The 17,288-nt window shown below is 48.5% G+C and overlaps 5 non-coding genes across 5 annotated transcripts; 1 reads left to right on the top strand and 4 right to left on the bottom strand.

Annotated features, from left to right (window-relative positions):
• Nucleotides 1–7,008: 7,008 nt before the first annotated feature.
• Nucleotides 7,009–7,082, bottom strand: TRNAN-GUU (transfer RNA asparagine (anticodon GUU)). Its single transcript has one exon. It is a non-coding gene; the product is annotated as a tRNA-Asn (tRNA).
• Nucleotides 7,083–8,070: 988 nt separating this feature from the next.
• On the bottom strand, nt 8,071–8,142 carry TRNAE-UUC (transfer RNA glutamic acid (anticodon UUC)). Its single transcript has one exon. It is a non-coding gene; the product is annotated as a tRNA-Glu (tRNA).
• Nucleotides 8,143–9,031: 889 nt separating this feature from the next.
• On the bottom strand, nt 9,032–9,104 carry TRNAV-CAC (transfer RNA valine (anticodon CAC)). Its single transcript has one exon. It is a non-coding gene; the product is annotated as a tRNA-Val (tRNA).
• Nucleotides 9,105–9,720: 616 nt separating this feature from the next.
• On the bottom strand, nt 9,721–9,794 carry TRNAN-GUU (transfer RNA asparagine (anticodon GUU)). The gene has a single exon. It is a non-coding gene; the product is annotated as a tRNA-Asn (tRNA).
• A 3,443-nt stretch (nt 9,795–13,237) lies between these two features.
• Nucleotides 13,238–13,309, top strand: TRNAQ-CUG (transfer RNA glutamine (anticodon CUG)). Its single transcript has one exon. It is a non-coding gene; the product is annotated as a tRNA-Gln (tRNA).
• The last annotated feature ends 3,979 nt before the right edge of the window (nt 13,310–17,288 follow it).

Here is a 17,288-nt window from a genome sequence, read left to right as displayed (position 1 = left end):
TTGCTTCAGGCCACCACTCACTGCTGTGTCCTTGAGATCCAAATGTCTTCCCCAGCAACAAAATACAAAGAAACAATAGGGGACAAAAAATAACTGCATGTATGCCTTTGGTGGAAATTGTGGACAACAAGATACAAAAAGACCAAAATCCCAACTGTCATCTCCGAAGAGCCGGTGCCAAAAACAGGGTCCCCGGAGCAAAAGCAGGGTACTGCACATCCCCCCTGCACACGACACCAGGAAACACACAGGCAAACCACCTGAGCCAGTCCTGTAGCCTGACCCCTCCACCCACCCCGTGGAAGGAACCAGCACACCACCCCTCCCCCTCCCCCCCACCCAGGGCAAACAAGGGAACCTGTTACTTGTTTTGCTGCAGCAGGGATCCCAATAAAGCCTTACCTGAGTTTCTAGTCTGTCCTCTTATCAATTTCTATTGATTAAGGAAGGCTAAGGGGGTGGTTTAGTCACTAAGTCGTGTCTGACTCTTGTGGCCCCATGGACTGTAGCCTGCCAGGCTCCTCTGTCCATGGGATTCTCCAGGCAAGAATACTGGAGAGGGTTGCCATTTCCTTCTCCAGGGGATCTTCCCCACCCAGGAATCGAACCCGGGACTCCTAAGAACCCTTGATAAAGAGATAAGCTGAAAGCCATCAAACAGCTAGTCTGGACTGGTTGATCTGGTGAAGATGACTAATCAGGTAAATATTCTTGGCTACGTGTGGATGCTCCAAAACTTCTTGAATGTTTAGTAGTGAAATGAATGTGGCAAATTTCCGTGTGTCATACCTGCCAGAGTCCTCCCTTTGACACGTCTGAGATAGCTAAGCCTAATGGAACTACTTTCCTCGTCAGGATTTCTCAGTTTCACATACCACCCTTTTCCTTGGCTTATAATTATTTTTTTCTTCCTTAATTATTTATTTATTTTAGTTTTGACTGCTGGGTCTCGCTGCTGCGCGTAGGCGTCTCTCTAGTTGTGGCAATCAGGGGCTTCTCTTTGCGGTAACGTCTCTTGCTACCGGGCACAGGCTCTAGGCCAGCGGGCTCCGTAGGTGTGGCACACAACACATGGAACATTCCCTCACAAGAGATGAAACCTGTGTCCCTGCATCGGTCGGCAGATTCTTAAATATAATTATTGTAATTCATTATTCTTAAAATAACACCACATTTTCTCTTTGACACAGTATTAACAGTTGAAGGTCAACTTAAGATAATGATTGTGAGCAACATATAAATAAGTAATCAGCTATCTGATAGTGAAGGAAAGCCAAAAGTCTGAGGACAGCCAAAAGAGCCCAATAAGTGTTTCGAGTTTACTTTGCCTCCCAGCCCAGGCCAAAAGAAAAGAATAAGTATCAACATCACATTAGCCATAACCAAGTGGTTTTAAATGTTTGACAAAATGAGGAATACCATGTGTAAGGTTCAAAGAGTATACGCTTCCAAAACGATTACCGGTGCACACCAACCTGAATAACTAGTGAAGCATTACCAAAGATCTAAGGTATGATAAATCACCAGACCACAAAAGGCTTCCTCATGACGTCCATGAAAGAGCTCAGAGTAATCACATACACGCACACCCCTCCGAAGAACTGGGTTTGTTTGTTTGGGAAGGAGGGGTATGGGCCTGACTTCTTTCACTCAGCGTAACGTCTATGAGATTTAACCATAGTTTTCAGGTAGTTCTTTGTCTCTCTGTGTGTTCCTTGGAAGAATATGTCTCAGTATACTTATCCAGTTGAGGATATTCTGAAATGGTACGATACGAACATTCTCTTATGACTTTTCAAGGACATACACATTTCTCTAGGGCAGCCCATTCCAATAAAATAGTGCCAGGGTTGACCTTTAGAATAAAAATTTTAGGATTTTCTCCCCAACAAAGTGGGTTGATTCAGAAATAGCAGGGGAATCACAAAGCAGGACAAGCAAACTATGGCAAAAGCATAGGCAAATTGCGCACAAAGGAGAAGAAGGAACGTTCTTTGAGAGAGAGAGAGAAAGAAGCTGAGAGGACTTGTTTTGAACCAAAGGACACTGGGCAAAAGTGAAAGATCAGGGTGGTGACAGTTTCTCATTGGCCGAGTTGCTGATATATTGCAGGAGATACAAGGTACATCTTTTTCTGTCCGGGCCTATAACTGATTGTTCTTTCCTATTGATGATTCTTCTGTTTAGGTCTATGATTGACAATTCTTCCTGTATTTGAACTTGAGTGGTAATCCATGAGAGCTCCCCCTTCTGGTCTCCTGACTCAATTTTAGTGAGGTTTCCCTTTATTAGCATTACACCTGCTGCTGCTGCTGCTAAGTCGCTTCAGTCGTGTCCGACTCTGTGCGACCCCATAGATGGCAGCCTACCAGGTTTCCCCGTCCCTGGGATTCTCCAGGCAAGATCACTGGAGTGGGTTGCCACTTCCTTCTCCAATGCAGGAAAGTGGAAAGTGAAAGTAGGAAGTCACTTGGTCGTGTCCGACTCTCAGCGACCCCTTGGACTGCAGCCTGCCAGGCTCCTCCGTCCATGGGATTTTCTAGGCAAGAGTACTGGAGTGGGGTGCCATTGTCTTCTCCGAGCATTACACCAGTCACCTGGAATTTAAAGTTTTCAATTACAACCTATTTTAAAAGTTTGTGAGATTTACTGCGTTAAAAAACAAAAAACAAAAAACTCATCATTACCACGTGTGACACTAGAAACACTTGTAGTTCAGTAGTTACCCGTGACTTGTACCTGTCGCATGGGACAGCAGAGGTCACATATATAGCAGAGATAAAAGTACGATTTCTGGGCCACAGCACGTGACAGTGTATGTACGACCCTTAGCTGATGCTGCCAAATTCCTCTCCAATTTTGTTGACCTTACTAACACTCCTTTTAGAAATGAAAAAGAATTTACAGCGCTCTCCATCCTGTGAAATTTTGGTACTGTTTGCCTTTTTACTTTTCTTTCTTGAGTTTATTGAGGTGTAATCTACATAGTAAAATCTGCCAACATTAGACTATTTTACACTCTTTACTATGATATCATATCTCTGCAAAGCTGGATTTTGGTAGTTGCTATGATAGAAAGCAAGTGCCATGCGAAAAAATGGATGCCTAATAAGAAATAAGGTGACGCTTCGAAAAAGTTTGAGAAGCTGTGCAGCGCACAACATTAAGGTTATGATTCTGAAATGTCAGAGCACTAAAAACAACAAACCACTGCACCAAACTTTCGTCAAGGGAACACGTAGTAATATGCCCGGCATCAGCCATGTACGAACAAGATATAGAAATATTTGTAAGCAACAACAGCATTCCCCAACTAAAGCGGTATTTCTGCTGTCAGCCAATCTACCAGGAAATTAGGACAAATGGGAAGGACAAAGAGAGAACAAACTTGCAGGCAACGAAAGATGATTCATTCATTAAATCAATTTAATATAGTCAAAGGAAACTATAGATCATGAATCTGTCATTTAAGCAGACACATGTCGGAACACGAGAATGTTGGAATCATATATTGGTGTATATATGGAATCATATATTACAGGACACCTAAAAATATAAGCCAAATATTGTAGGGGGAATGATTGAGTCCTCTGGTGTCTAGAATTGTAACTATTCATTCCCCTTTACAGATATTAGTATATTCAGTATAGTTCAAGACATAAATTTAAACTTTTAGAAGTTTAAATACTCATTGGCTATGTTGGCTTATCTGAGCAGTACAACCAGCATAGGAAACTTAGGAAGTCCAATGTAATTCAGATTTTCAACCTAAATAAACCCAAGACTTAAATACTAAAATATTATACCACCATTATATTCTACACCTTTATAAGATAATCTGAAAATACATATAGAGTTGGTGTTAGACCAAAATGAGAAAAACAATGTAATTATTCTGAGTCGCTTCCATTTAAAAAAAAAAAAAAAAAAAAAAGAACATGAGTAAACATTTTGAAGGCCATTATGTAAGTTATTTAAATTGTTTAAAAGTATTAAGAATAATCTGTTATCAATTTCATTCCTTCATGGTTGCTGTTCCAAGTAATCAAGACCATTTACTCAATCTACTGCTAAATCTATTTTTTTTCCTTGTCACAAATTTAGCAACAAAATTTTCCTTATATAAATACCACATGGAAGCATAAACAGTAGAGTATTTTCCCCAGAAAGTCTTCATTTTTTAATTTTACATTTATGGAACTGATTATCACTTTCCTTAAGAGGAGTGACACCTTTAAATTTTGAGAGGCCTAACTTGTCTGTTCTCCCCAGAGTGAGAGAAAGTGTATTGACTTGTTTCTGAGAAAATATATTTAAACAGGGGAAAAAAATACATCAAAGCAGTGGGCCTTGCTTGACTTCCCTGGGGGTACAGTGGATAGGAATCTGCCTGCCAGTGGAGGGGAAACAGGTCCGATCCCTGGTCTGGGAAGACTCCACATGCCGCAGAGCAACTAAAACCCTCGAGCCACCGCTACCAAGCCTGTGTGCTGCCACTACTGAAGCCCATGCACCCAGACTCTGTGCTCTGAAACGGGAGAAGCCACCGCAACGAGAAGCCTGCACGCGCCAACTAGAGAGAACCCACACAAAGCAACTAATACAGGGCAGCCAAAAATAAATAAAATAAATAAATTTTTTTAAAAATTAGCGAGCCTTATTTAAGGTGAAAGCAGAGTCAATGATGTTTATTAACAACACTTGCCAGTGTGAGAAACAAAATGAAATACAATTAAGCGATATTGGAGGAATCTCACTGAGGAAAATAGGAATTCTGTAATACACTTATGAGTCCCCAGTGCATAAAACTGTGCTTGAAGTCATTGCTAGTCATTCCTTTTTCTTGAGGGCTGAACTTGCTTATGGTTCTGGAAGTATTCAATCTTGATTTGCAGGGTTGTCAGAAGTGTTCACGTTGCTGACTTCATTGCTTCTTTGCAAAGATATGTCTTTTCCTCTGCATTCTGTAGTCCGATTTCAACAATCCTTACCTCACTTGTTGAATATTTTCAGCTATTTAGAAACTTTCATATACCAGTGAAAGAAACTGTCTGTTCCATGCTAAAAATTCAGTATCCTTCCTGTGTTAATCTCTTAGGACACTTGTGCAGTGCTTGACTAAGATAGACTGGGCCCACCTGGATTTGACCAAACAGTGGAAAGAGGAGAAGTGGACAACTTCTCACTGGGGCCGTGTCACATCCCAGGAAATACTAGAATCATCAAGACAAGCAGCAATGAAAAAAGCCTCATGGTCCAGCGTAACTGTCATCTTCTGCCTCACAGGGAACGGACCCCTGTCAACCACCACTCAATGTGGATTATCCCCAGAAGTTCACTTCCTAAAATGAGACCAGATTACCACATTGATAGGAGAAATTGCAGGTATGCGCGCTGAATCGCTTCAGTCGTGTCCAGACCCTGTGCAACCCTATGGACGGTATCCTGCCAGGCTCCTCTGTCGGATGGGATTCTCCAGGCAAGAATACTGGAGTGGGTTGCCGTGCCCTACTCCAGGGGATCTTCCTGACCCAGGAATCGAACACCGTGTAATTTACATCTTCCGCAATGGCAGGCAGGTTCTTCACCACAAGCGAGCGCCATCTTATCAGTGATGAACAAATCAGAGAGAGAACATATTTGTCCCCAAACCACATGGTACAAAAACGTCAAAACGCACAGTCTCTGCACGTAAGATTTAATAGAAGAACAGCGCAAACAGGAGCCAATAGCTCTAAGGGTCCAGGTCTGAAGCAGGAGCTTGCGAGGGGCAGGATTCCGCGGGCTCTCACGACATGTGAGTTAGCCCATGTGATGGGCTAACTTTTATCAGTTCCGTTCAGTCGCTCAGTCGTGTCCGACTCTTCCAAAAAATAACCAAACCAAAAAACTGTCAAGGAATAAAGTAAATGGGGTGTTCCATGGTAGCACCCCACTTTGTAGGAGGAGGGACAGACACCGAATTTTTTTTCCTCACGTTAAAAGTGTAACCAAAGTTTGTAAATAAAAGAAGAAAGGGGAGAAGGAAAAGGGCTCTGGGATCAGTGAGATTTTTCTCTTTGGATAAGTTGCTCGGCAGAAAGAGGCCATCCTGGCCGTCTTTTCTGGACCCGGTTGACCAGGTCACCGGACAAAACAATGGACAGTTACTAGAGGACTTTAAAAGTGGTCAGTGACTAACTCTCCACCATAAGCAGTAGAGCACCTCTGTGTAATGCCACAGCGTCCCTCTATTGTCTTTCCCCTTAGTTGGGTCAGGAGGCCACTGCTCCCTTTGTTAGTTCAGAGAATCATAGAGAGATGTATAGAAAAATTGTTGTGTTGCCAAAGTAATTGAAGAAAGGGACACTGAACGACTGGAAAATAATTTGAAATACGACTCAGTCCCGCTTCTGTGGAAGGCAAATTTGCAGGACTTACCAACTTAAGAAGCATATAAACACTCAAGGAAGCGATTGCACTTCCAGGTTTCTACACTGTGGAAATAAATACCTGCACGAATGGTCAGAAGTGTGAGTACGATAATGATGGTTGCAGCATATCTGTCATCATAAAACCATGAAACCAAATAATACATGAACCATGTAGGAAATGCCTTTCTAAAAAAATAATGCAGAGGCTAATGATGACGGTGGGTTCACTGATAACATTATTGACAGAACAATTGCTAAGTGCTGGCCTCCTTTTACAGGTGAAAAACCTGGGGCACATAAGGTATAACTTACATGTCTAAGTCTATGTACTTGGCAGAACAAAGACTTGACCCCACCGGAAACTGGATCCCTTGATCTGTCTCAGGAGGTCCTGCCTTAGGCAAGTATGAGTGAATAGGAATACACTTGCACTTGCAGAGTACAGGGTGGGCAAGGTGAGGTGGCCCAGACTGGCAGCAGTCCGGAGGTGACTAGGACCCCGAATGCAGGAGAGCATATTTTTGTGTGGGCCAAGAACCGCTTGAATGGTCGTCAGCACGGAAAACCTTGAATGGGTTCTAAAACCTCGACCGCCCGTCCCTGGGTGGGCTCGAACCACCAACCTTCCGGTTAACAGCCGAACGCGCTAACCGATTGCGCCACAGAGACACCACCGCACCGGTCCCCTCGACTCTTTGTGCTGGAGACAAGAATTCCCAGGACGTGCCTCTTGCTCCGCAGAGAAACGGTGCCGGTTCCAAAGCCTCGGGAAAACGGAAAGATGAGAACGGTGAATCACATCGGACCTGAGACTGGGTCAAGACCAGGAGAAGACTACACAAAACACCATTATCCCAGGACAGCCACCCAAGCAGACAATTCCGGAAAGCTCTCGAGAATACTTCCCCTCCCTCTGATGCATCTCCCACCTGGTCCACTCATCCTCCCACCACAGGAAAGAAGGCTTCCCCTTTGTGTTCTGGGCACAGAGAGCCAGGCAAAAGAGCCAAGGGGGCAGCTGCACTTCCCCATGGGTCTTCCCGAGGTAGGTGGTTCTAGCGCTCAGGCTGACCCAAGACCCCACTGTCCATCAAGAAGACCCGGAGGAGTCCGGATAGCAGACGGTCCTGGGGTTGGGGGTGGGGGTGGGGGTGGGGTATTCCTACAAGCGCAGAGCATGCCCGGCCTGCACTTCCTGGAGATCCGAACCGAACTCCCCCGGAAGCTTCTCTGCATCCTAAAGAGAATGGATTTCAGGTTTCCATGGAGAGAGTGACAAAGCAAACGTGGGAAAATGTGAACTGTGCGGCTGAGTACAGAATACACGATGTTACTATTCTTGTAACTTGGATGTGTGTTTTGGAGGGTTTGGGGTTTGGTTTTGAATGAATCTTTGGAACTCGAGTCCCTGATTCTCTTTGGATGAAAACTCTATAAGGAAGACTCTGGGTTTCTAACAAGCAGAGAGAAAAGAGTGGAGAGGAGAGCTGGGCAGCCCAGGCTGTTCACTGCATCCGGGGAGTCTCCTCCAGCCTGCCTGATGTCAAGGACCCTGAGGCCGGGACCCAGTGCAGACGCTCTACTGCACTGGACCTTGAAGCAAAAGACAATTCTGATCTGGACAGGAAGACATCGAGGACTGGAGAAGAAAACAGCTTTCCCTGACCGGGAATCGAACCCGGGCCGCGGCGGTGAAAGCGCCGAATCCTAGCCACTAGACCACCAGGGAACCGCGCAGACGAGCGGACTTGGCTGTCCAGGTGAAAATTGAGAGTGCAAAGATGAAACCAGAGATGCAGAGAACAGGAAAGGAAATGTCCCAGCGCCCCCACGGCTGTATGCAGCTGTGCAAGGCTCGCAGCCCTTCAAATCCCCGTTCCTGGGCGACGCTTCTCGTTCTGAGACCAGGTCACAAACTATCCGGTTGGGTCCCTCCTGGTCCAGCTCTAGCGCTGTGTGCTGCCGAGCCCAGGTCATGCTCTCTTTGTGAACCTTGGTTTTCCCTCGAGTCAGGGACTCGACTTGGCTTTCAGCGGGTGATGAGCGGATCCGTCTACCTCCAGATCTCTGACCTGGCTCCGGGGCCTCTCCTGACGACCGCACGGGTACCGGTTCCTTTCCCTCCGCGACCGGCTCAGTTCGTGGAGCCTTAAATTCTTCACTTCCGCGTCTTTGGCTGGAGCCCACGGTGAGACCTTGGTGCGGTCTCTTTTCTTCTACCAGGGAGATAAAACTGCTCCTCAGGTGTTCCGAGGTGGGGGAAAGCAAGTGAGCGTCACGGGAATGAACTCCATGGTTTTCAGAGACAATCTGTGAACACGTGGAAGAGACCCAGGGGCCCGACAGGGAGCCGAGGCTCGGGGTTTCCGGACGTAAGGGTGACTCGAAGTCAGTCTTGTCCTTGCCCGCCCCCGGGATGAACTTGGCCTGGATTCACAGGGACTCGGAGCAGAGAAAGGAGGCCTGCTTGCTAGTGCTGAGTAGACTTCCAGGTGGTCACCAACTCCTCCTACAGCTGCGTCCTCTGCTTCACCCCGAGCCTTTGGAACCTTGTGGTTTTGCCAATCAGAAAACAAATTTCGGTGGGAGAGGGTGGGATGGGAAGAAAATAAGCGGTCTGTTTCCGCCCGGTTTCGAACCGGGGACCTTTCGCGTGTGAGGCGAACGTGATAACCACTACACTACGGAAACAGGACACCCGGCACCGCTTAACACCGTATCCATGAAAACCCGAGGTCCCGCCATCAGTATCTAGACCACCAATTTCTAACACTCAAAAGGAACCTTGAAGCCCCAGGCTCTCTCAGGCACGGAGACGGCGGCTCCCGAGGGCTCTGCTTTAGGGTTCCTCCTCTCCCCTCAAGTGAGGACCCTCGGGCCCCCACAGGATGCCTTCGGGTTCCCGCACCCAACCCAGAGTCGTCAGACCCTCAGCTCCGCACCCGATCGCAGGGGTAGCCCACCACCGCCCCCCCCACCCCGCCGCCGACTCCCCAGCTCCCGGAAGCCGCAGGGGGTGGGGGGTGCGCCCGAGGCCCAGGAGACCCCGCAGCCCAGCAGCGTGGACGCCGTCCCTCCGCCCCTGCGGACCCGCGCCTCGGTGACCCTTTTCACGGCGCCGGCGGTCAGCGCTCTGGGCCCTCAGGAATGACCGACGCTTCCAATCCACCCGGGACCCGCCCTCCCCGCTGCTCCTTTGCACCTGACTCCTGTGCTCTTTCTCCGCAAGCCGGCTCGCCGCAGCCCTTCTCCGGTGTCCTCTTGGCAAAAGGGAGTCTCTTTGGTGGCCTCTAAAATCTCACCCCACCGTCCCTGGGTGGGCTCGAACCACCAACCTTTCGGTTAACAGCCGAACGCGCTAACCGATTGCGCCACAGAGACAGCACTACAGGCCTTTTCTGGACTCTGTATGGAGTAGACACGTACTCATCCCCAGGGTAAGTCCCCTGCCCCCAGGGATACGGCGCCACGTCCTTGCCCCCTACCCGCCACAGATGCCAGCGCCCTCAGAGATACCGGGATCCAGGGTTCGGACCCTCCGGGCCTGAATCGAACGAGATCCAAGGACAGCTGAACACCCGGTGGGCTCCCATGATGGCTCTTCCCGTGTCCTCGCCTACACTCAATGAATGAGAGTTTGCCCACCCTGGCAAACGGCCTCCGGGGCCGAGGTTGTGCTTAAGTTTCCTGTGTCCACCAGGCGATTTCCACCAGGACAGAGGTCGTGGGGATGGTCGCCCCGTGTCCGCACGCCCAGGACAGGGTCTGGCACTCACCGGGACGCTCTAGGACTTGGATGAATATACATTGTCGTCTTTAGCCCTTCGTCCCATTAAGACCCCTGAGAATGGAAATACGGAAAAGTTTTCGAAGGGCGAAAAGTTCTTTTGAAATGCCTTTATGCCGGTTGTTAGATTTCGCAGCATCCCGTGAGGAGGGCAACGGAAAGGTCTCGGGTGCTCCGGCTGTGCCCAGCTGGGTAGGCTGCGTCCTGTGGGGTCCACGTGGGAGCGGGAAAGGGCGGGAAGTGAAAGCCAAGCGGGGAAGGTGGGTTTGGGAGGAAGGCACTGAGACCTGCCAGGATCTTGGGCAGGGATCCCGAGAGAGGAGCATTGTCCCAGTCCGGTAACAGGGTGGGGAAGGAGGGAAAGAGCTGGTGCCTGCAGGAAAGCAGGAGGCTAGACGAGGAGGGGAGGGGAAAGCTGAGAGGGGAAGGCCAGGGAGGGGAGGATCAAAGAATTTGTGCTTCCACCGGTCCCTGCTCCTTCTCTTGCCTTCTCTCTTCTTCCCATCCCTCCAACTGAGAAATGTTGACACAGCCACATCTGAGAAGAAAGACCCAACGAATGTGTGCTCAGGAGCACAAGCTCTGGGTTGTAAAAATGGTTCTGCCCTGTGTGGCCTTGAACAAATAAAGACAACTTTGGGTATCTCCCTACTTTCTTGTGCAAAATGGGAGCAATAAGAGCATTCTTCTTCACGCTGCTGTTGTCAGATGTGCCTCGGTTTAGAAACTACTGGATCAATAATGCTATAGGCAGCAAAATCATAAATACTATTATCATAATCCTCTGAATCTTTTGACAACCACGATCCTTATTTATTTCACCTGAAAGTCGCCTTCTGCTTCTAGAAATTTCTGTAAACTGATTGCTCTTGCGGTTTGCTCCGCTGTGGCCAGACCACCCCCTTGATCGCCAGTTCTCTGCTTGCCAGACGGGGACCCATGTGCAGGTTGGAGGCAATGGGAAGAGTACGGAGCGGTGGGGGAAATGAGCCTTTGCGCACCCTTTGGAGAGGCCTCTGGGACCGGTGGGGTCCTCCCACTGCCTTCTTTGGTTTCAAGGGAGCTCCAGGAGGTCAGGGATCTGGTGGCGGTCGCTCTTGTGTCCCCTCGCCGAGAACAAACTTGAGGGCCTCCTCACTCAGTCTCCCAGAGACCCTCAGAGTGTCCTGCCCAGAGAGCAAGGTATTCGTGCTTCCTGGGATGGTGGGAAATATTCCCGCATCCTCCTCCCAACTGTGGAAACCGGGGGTGGTGGAGGAGCGCTAGCGACAGAAGAAGGAGGTCCAGAAAGACAGGGCGGAATGGGAGGGGAAGGAGCTGCAAACAGGGGATGAGGAGAAAGAGCGCGAGGAAGAAGGGGAGATGAGGAGAAAGAGAGCAAGGAAGAAGGGGAGATGAGAGAGAGGTGGAGCCGTACAAAGGGAGGACCAGGATAGAGCGGGAGGACCAGCGAGAGGGAAGCGGCAGTGGAGGAGAGGGAGGAGGAGGAGTTACGTTCCCAGGGTAGTTCTGTTCACTGGCCCCCAGCACAGGCAGCTCCCACCACATCCCCACCAGCTCCTTAGCTCTCAGATCCAACACCCAGGCTTTCGTCCCTCAAAGACCGTCTCTCCACCCATTGCGGTTCTAACCTCATTTGATTTTTCTCCCTGCCCCTTGTGAGAGCCTGGTTCTCTAGGTTTCCTGGCCATTCCGTGATCTGTCAACATACTTTCTGTGCATTTCTTCTGTATCAGCCAGAGACCATTACTGGTCCTTGCACTCATAAACTTTGACCGGCCTTCAAGGGCTCCTGGAGGAGCACTTTGTGTTGTTAGTTACCCCTCAGCTTCTTGATTTTCCAAAAGGAAGTTTCATCTTTTCATCCCGGAGCTGTGAACTTCCTCCTCCTAAGAGGAGCCTCCCCTTTGTCTCCTTCCTCCTGTGTCAACCCCTGTTTCAGTCTCTGGGAACCAAATACGTGTCTCCAGGCAACACTGGCCACCTTTCCGACTCCTTTCTTTGGGCTGCAGCTCTCTTCTTCAGATGCTGTTTTTTTTCTGTTCTGTGTATTGGATGAGGGAAGAAATGGCTCTGGGATAGAATGAAGAAGTAAAGATTATTACTTTGAGACATCATGTGGATGTATACTTGTTATACATGTAAATGTTTAGTGTGGTGGTATTTTGTGTACATAAATACTGTCTACACTGTAAGACAACTTGGATACATACCTTCTAAATATGTGTACACTCTTCTTTTTTAAATCGTGCCATTTCTGGATATGTTAAGAAATTGGAATGAAACTGACGTGACCAAGCTCTGACAAGAATCTGTGACTGCTTAAGTGTCAGAGCCCTGCCTCGTGGGCTCCACGACACGTGGTTGATTTTGAGCCACCCCAGGTGCTTTCAGCCTGGTTTGTCTGAGGGTTTTGTGTAAATGTTCATCTTTCCTTATACTGTAAACCTGGCAAATTTTGGGAGAAAAACTTACCCCCCAAATCAGAACTGTATGGAGAAGAAAAGGAGAGTTCTCCTGCCTCCATTTGTGGTCCACACACTTTACATATTACACATAAGAGGCGGTGGTGGCAGCTTTGGAGTGTAATGGGTGCTACAAGAAAGCCAAGGGACCCAGGAGATCCCACCTCCTGCCCTGACGATCACCTGCCCTCTCTGGGCTCTGGGGAAAGGGTGAAGGTAAAGGAAAGGAAAATAACACTCTTATTTGCAGAAATTTTACCTCAGCATGGGACACTCTGGCAAACCGAGGCAGAATATGCGGTTGATGAGGGTGACTTAAGGGGCCCTTCCCTGACCAGAAACCCAGAGTGGAACGTTTACTTCATTTTCTGAGGTGCCAGTGAACTGAGAGATGTCAGTCAAAGGAGAGGAGCAGAGGGAAATCAAAGAGGGATGAACACCAAAGCGGGTCATCCGTATTCAGATCTTGTCGGGTCCTTGGAAGAACTTCCCTGAGATTGTGGGTGGGGAGTATGGAGCCTAAAGAAGCAGGTACCCTTCTCTGGCGATGGAAAGAAGTTGGCTTTCAAAGGGGTTCCATGGTGTAATGGTGAGCACTCTGGACTCTGAATCCAGCGATCCGAGTTCAAATCTCGGTGGGACCTTTCTGTTTAATTACAAGAAGGACACGTTTTACTCCCCTCATAGGACCTGCTTTCCGGCTCCCGCGACCCCCAGCGGCGTAGCTCACACGGACCCTGCGGACAGGTGTGGGACCGACCGGGACCGGGGGCGTCCTCGCTGGGCCCGGGCGGCTCTGCCCATCCCTGGGCATCGGAGGGCCGGCGCCTCTCCTGCTCCCCGCCCCGCCCCCCTCGGCCAGTGCCGCCCCCTCGTCGGGTCCCCTGGGTCTCGGGGGTAAAAGGCAGAGGCTGCGCCCACCGAGTCCTGCCCCACGAGGGGGCTTCACACCGCACGCCTTGTAACTGCACGGTTGTCCCGGTGCGTAAATGGCGGCGGGGAGGGGCTGCGATGTCGCTGATCAACCAGGATGGCAGCTTTCGGGTGGAAGGTTCCAGACCTGACTGGAATGAACTGTGTTTTATTCAGGCTCTCTATCATTCCGAATATTAATTGATCTTGTCCCAGTTTATTATGATTTTATTCAGAGTTTCTCGCTCCTAAGTCTCCGCTGGGCACGCAAAGCCGCTGTTCGGCCAAGATTTGAACCTTGACTCCTGGAAATCGCGTCCTCTGGTCCCAAGCTCAGCCCGAAAGAGGAGCGGGGGTCGCGGATTTCGGCGTCTGAGGAGACCCCAGGTCCCTGACCCACGGCCGCCCGGCCAGGCTGCTCCGGGGCCGAAGGCGCGACGAGCCGCTCCGAGTCCGCACCCCCGGCCGGGCCCCCTTCGTCCTGCCGGGACTCTGCTCCACCGAGAAGACGCCCCACTTGTGTCCTCTACTGCTCGGGAGGAAAATATGGATGAGGCCCGTGATGGACTTGAAAAGCCAGTTAAAGTGCTCCCTTCGCGGTGCTGAGGAGCATCTCTCTGATGCTTGTATTTTGGAACTTTCAGCGGTTACAAAGGACTCAATGACGCAGCTGTCTTTGGAGGACGGGAAAAGAAAGGTGTGAGGCCGGCGAAAAGATCCGAGGAAGGGCAAGGGCAGGAGAGAAGAGAGGATGAGCCAGAAGGGAGAAAGGGACTGGAAGGGAGAGGAGCGGGCGGGTACCGCGGCGGGGACGGTCGCTGAGTTGGGGCGACCAGAGCGAGCGCCTCACTCTGGAGCAGTTCCCACCCTTTACTGACGCGTCCGGGAACCCGGTTCACCCTCAGTCGCAAAGCTGCTGGCCTGGCATTTGTCCTGGCCAAGTTTCCTTCGCGGGTTCCGTGCGGAGCCGGTGAGGTGGGCTGTGCGAGTCTGCAGGTGAGTGGAAGACTGGCGGGCAGGGAACCGCACACACTCCACTTTTCCCCTTTGCAGGCCGGTCTGCAGGACCTGGGGTGGGAAACTGGAAAAGCGGAGCGTCAGTATTTATTTAGAGATAAGGAGATAAATAGCCAAACAGTTGGTTAGTGTTTATTCTCGGAAAAAAAGAAATGTGGGATGGGATCAGGGTCCACTTTCTCCCATAACAAGTTTTGGGGCATATGTAATTGACTATATATATAGTCTGTATATAATATGTATGTACATGTATTACTGCATATAATGTATACCTATCTATTATATGAGTAAAACTCACTGCTTGTGTGTCCAACTTAAATTTTTATGTAATTATATGTGCCAAGCTTTTAAAATTCTGGGTCTAGTATCATGTGTAGGAATGTTTTCCACTGTAAAAACGTAAAAAAAAAAAAAAAAAGGATGGGGGGGCCATTCTCGAAGCAAGCAATTGGACCATTAGTCCCCCTTTGATGAGCTGATCACATGAGGTGGTAAACAAACTGGCAGATCCTCTCAGCCCAGGAGGTCACTGCTTTCGTCTCTCTAGGAAGGTTCATAGTCACTGAAAGGTGTCAGTAACAAATAAAATCACACCCAATCTTTATGCAGTGTTGCTCCCAAAATGCAAGAGCTTACCCCCAGTGAAGACGTGCAAAGCGCCAAGTGCCCAGGCATGGTCTACAAGTTTTAAGTGGGTTTACTCACTTAATCCTTTCAAAAGGCTTGCATCATGTCATCATCCTCATTTCACATATGAGGAACCTGAGACATAGAAAGGTTAAGTAACTTGTCAAGTCAGTCAGTGAGTGGGATTTGAAAGCAGGAATTTGAACTGAAGCCTTCCTGGCTCCACAGGATGTCCTACCAGTCAAAGAGGAACACAAACCGTAAAGATGCTTGACAAGAAATTTAAGTCCGTATATTTCTTTTGAAAAAACACCCAAGAGGAGTCACGTAACAGGCATTCAGTTCAGTCGCTCAGTCGTGTCCAACTCTTTGCGACCCCATGGGCTGCAGCACGCCAGGCTTCCCTGTCCATCGCCAACTCCCGGAGCTTGCTCAAACTCAAGTCCATCCAGCCAGTGATGCCATCCAACCATCTTGTCCTCTGCCGTCCCCTTCTCCTCCTGCCTTCAATCTTTCCCAGCGACAGGGGCGTTTCCAGCGAGTCAGTTCTTCGCATCAGGTGGCCAAAGTATTGGAGCTTCCGCTTCAGCATCAGTCCTTCCGAAGAATATTTGGGGCTGATATCCTTTACGATTGACTGGTTGGGTCTCCTTGCAGTCCAAGGGACTCTCAAGAGTCTTCTCCAACACCACCGTTCAAAAGCTTCAGTTCTTCGGCACTCTGCTTTCTTGATGGTCCAACTCTCACATCCATACACGACTACTGGAAAAACCATAGCTTTGACTAGACAGACCTTTGTTGGCCACTGCTGAGTGTTCCAAATTTGCTGGAATAATGAGTGTAGCACTTTCACAGCATCATCTTTTAGGATTTGAAATAGCTCAGCTGGAATTCCATCACCTCCACTAGCTTTGTTCGTAGTGATGCTTCCTAAGGCCCACTTGACTTCACACTCCAGGATGTCCGGCTCTAGGTCAGTGATCACACCATCGTGGTTATCTGGGTCATGAAGATCTCTTTTGTATAGTTCTTCTGTGTATTCTTGCCACCTCTTCTTAATATCTTCTGCTCCTGTTAGGCCCATACCGTTTCTGTGCTTAATTGTGTCCATCCGTGCATGAAATGTTCCCTTGGTAGCTCTAATTTTCTTGAAGAGATCTCTAGTCTTTCCCATTCTATTGTTTTCCTCCATTTCTTTGCATTGTTCACTGAGGAAGGCTTTCTTATCTCTCCTTGCTATTCTTTGGAACTCTGCATTCAGATGGGTATATCTTTCCTTTTCTCCTTTGCCTTTCGCTTCCTTTCTTTTCTCAGCTATTTGTAAGGCCTCCTCAGACAACCATTTTGCCTTTTTGCATTTCTTTTTCTTGGCGATGGTTTTGATCACTGCCTCCTGTACAGTGTTACGAACCTCCGCCCACAGTTCTTCAGGCACTCTGTCTAAATATATGTATGTAAGAAAATAAGCTGCCACCCGTAGTCCCGACCCCCGGAATTAACTACTGTTATTCTAAGTTTTGGCAAAACATATATATGCTTAGTTTATAAAATTAAAATGATGCAGAAAATACGAATATGTAAAACTTTGAGACATGTTAAATTCAAAAATAACTTCTGTTAAGGTAGTTACATATTGACGGAGTCATTTCGGTATATCAACAGAGAGGATAAAAATACATCGTAGCTCAGTTGGTAAAGAATCTGCCTGCAATGCAGGACACCCGGGTTTGATTCCTGGGTCGGGACGATCCCCTGGAGAAGGAAATGGCAACCCTCTCCAGTATTCTTGCCTGGAGAATCCCACGGACAGAGGAGCCTGGCAGGCTACAGTCCACGGGGTCACAAGAGTTGGACACGACTTAGTGACTAAACCACCACCATACTTTTATAAAATAGAGCTCTTATAGATTCTATTTTTAAGCATTCAACTTAATAGTGCATAAATTTAATGGAAGAAAAATAAAGAGAAATGAAGAAATTGTTGAACTTTCAATCAAATTGTTTATACGAGAGATGCCTTTCTGAAAGGATTCCCTAACGCTAATAATAATAATTTAATTAAGACAT

The sequence above is a fragment of the Bubalus kerabau genome, chromosome 6 (assembly GCF_029407905.1).
Source record: "Bubalus kerabau isolate K-KA32 ecotype Philippines breed swamp buffalo chromosome 6, PCC_UOA_SB_1v2, whole genome shotgun sequence".
NCBI classification, from domain to species: Eukaryota; Metazoa; Chordata; class Mammalia; order Artiodactyla; family Bovidae; genus Bubalus; species Bubalus kerabau.
The sequence above is the reverse complement of the archived record's forward strand: the minus strand, read 5'-3'. Positions and strand labels throughout refer to the sequence as shown.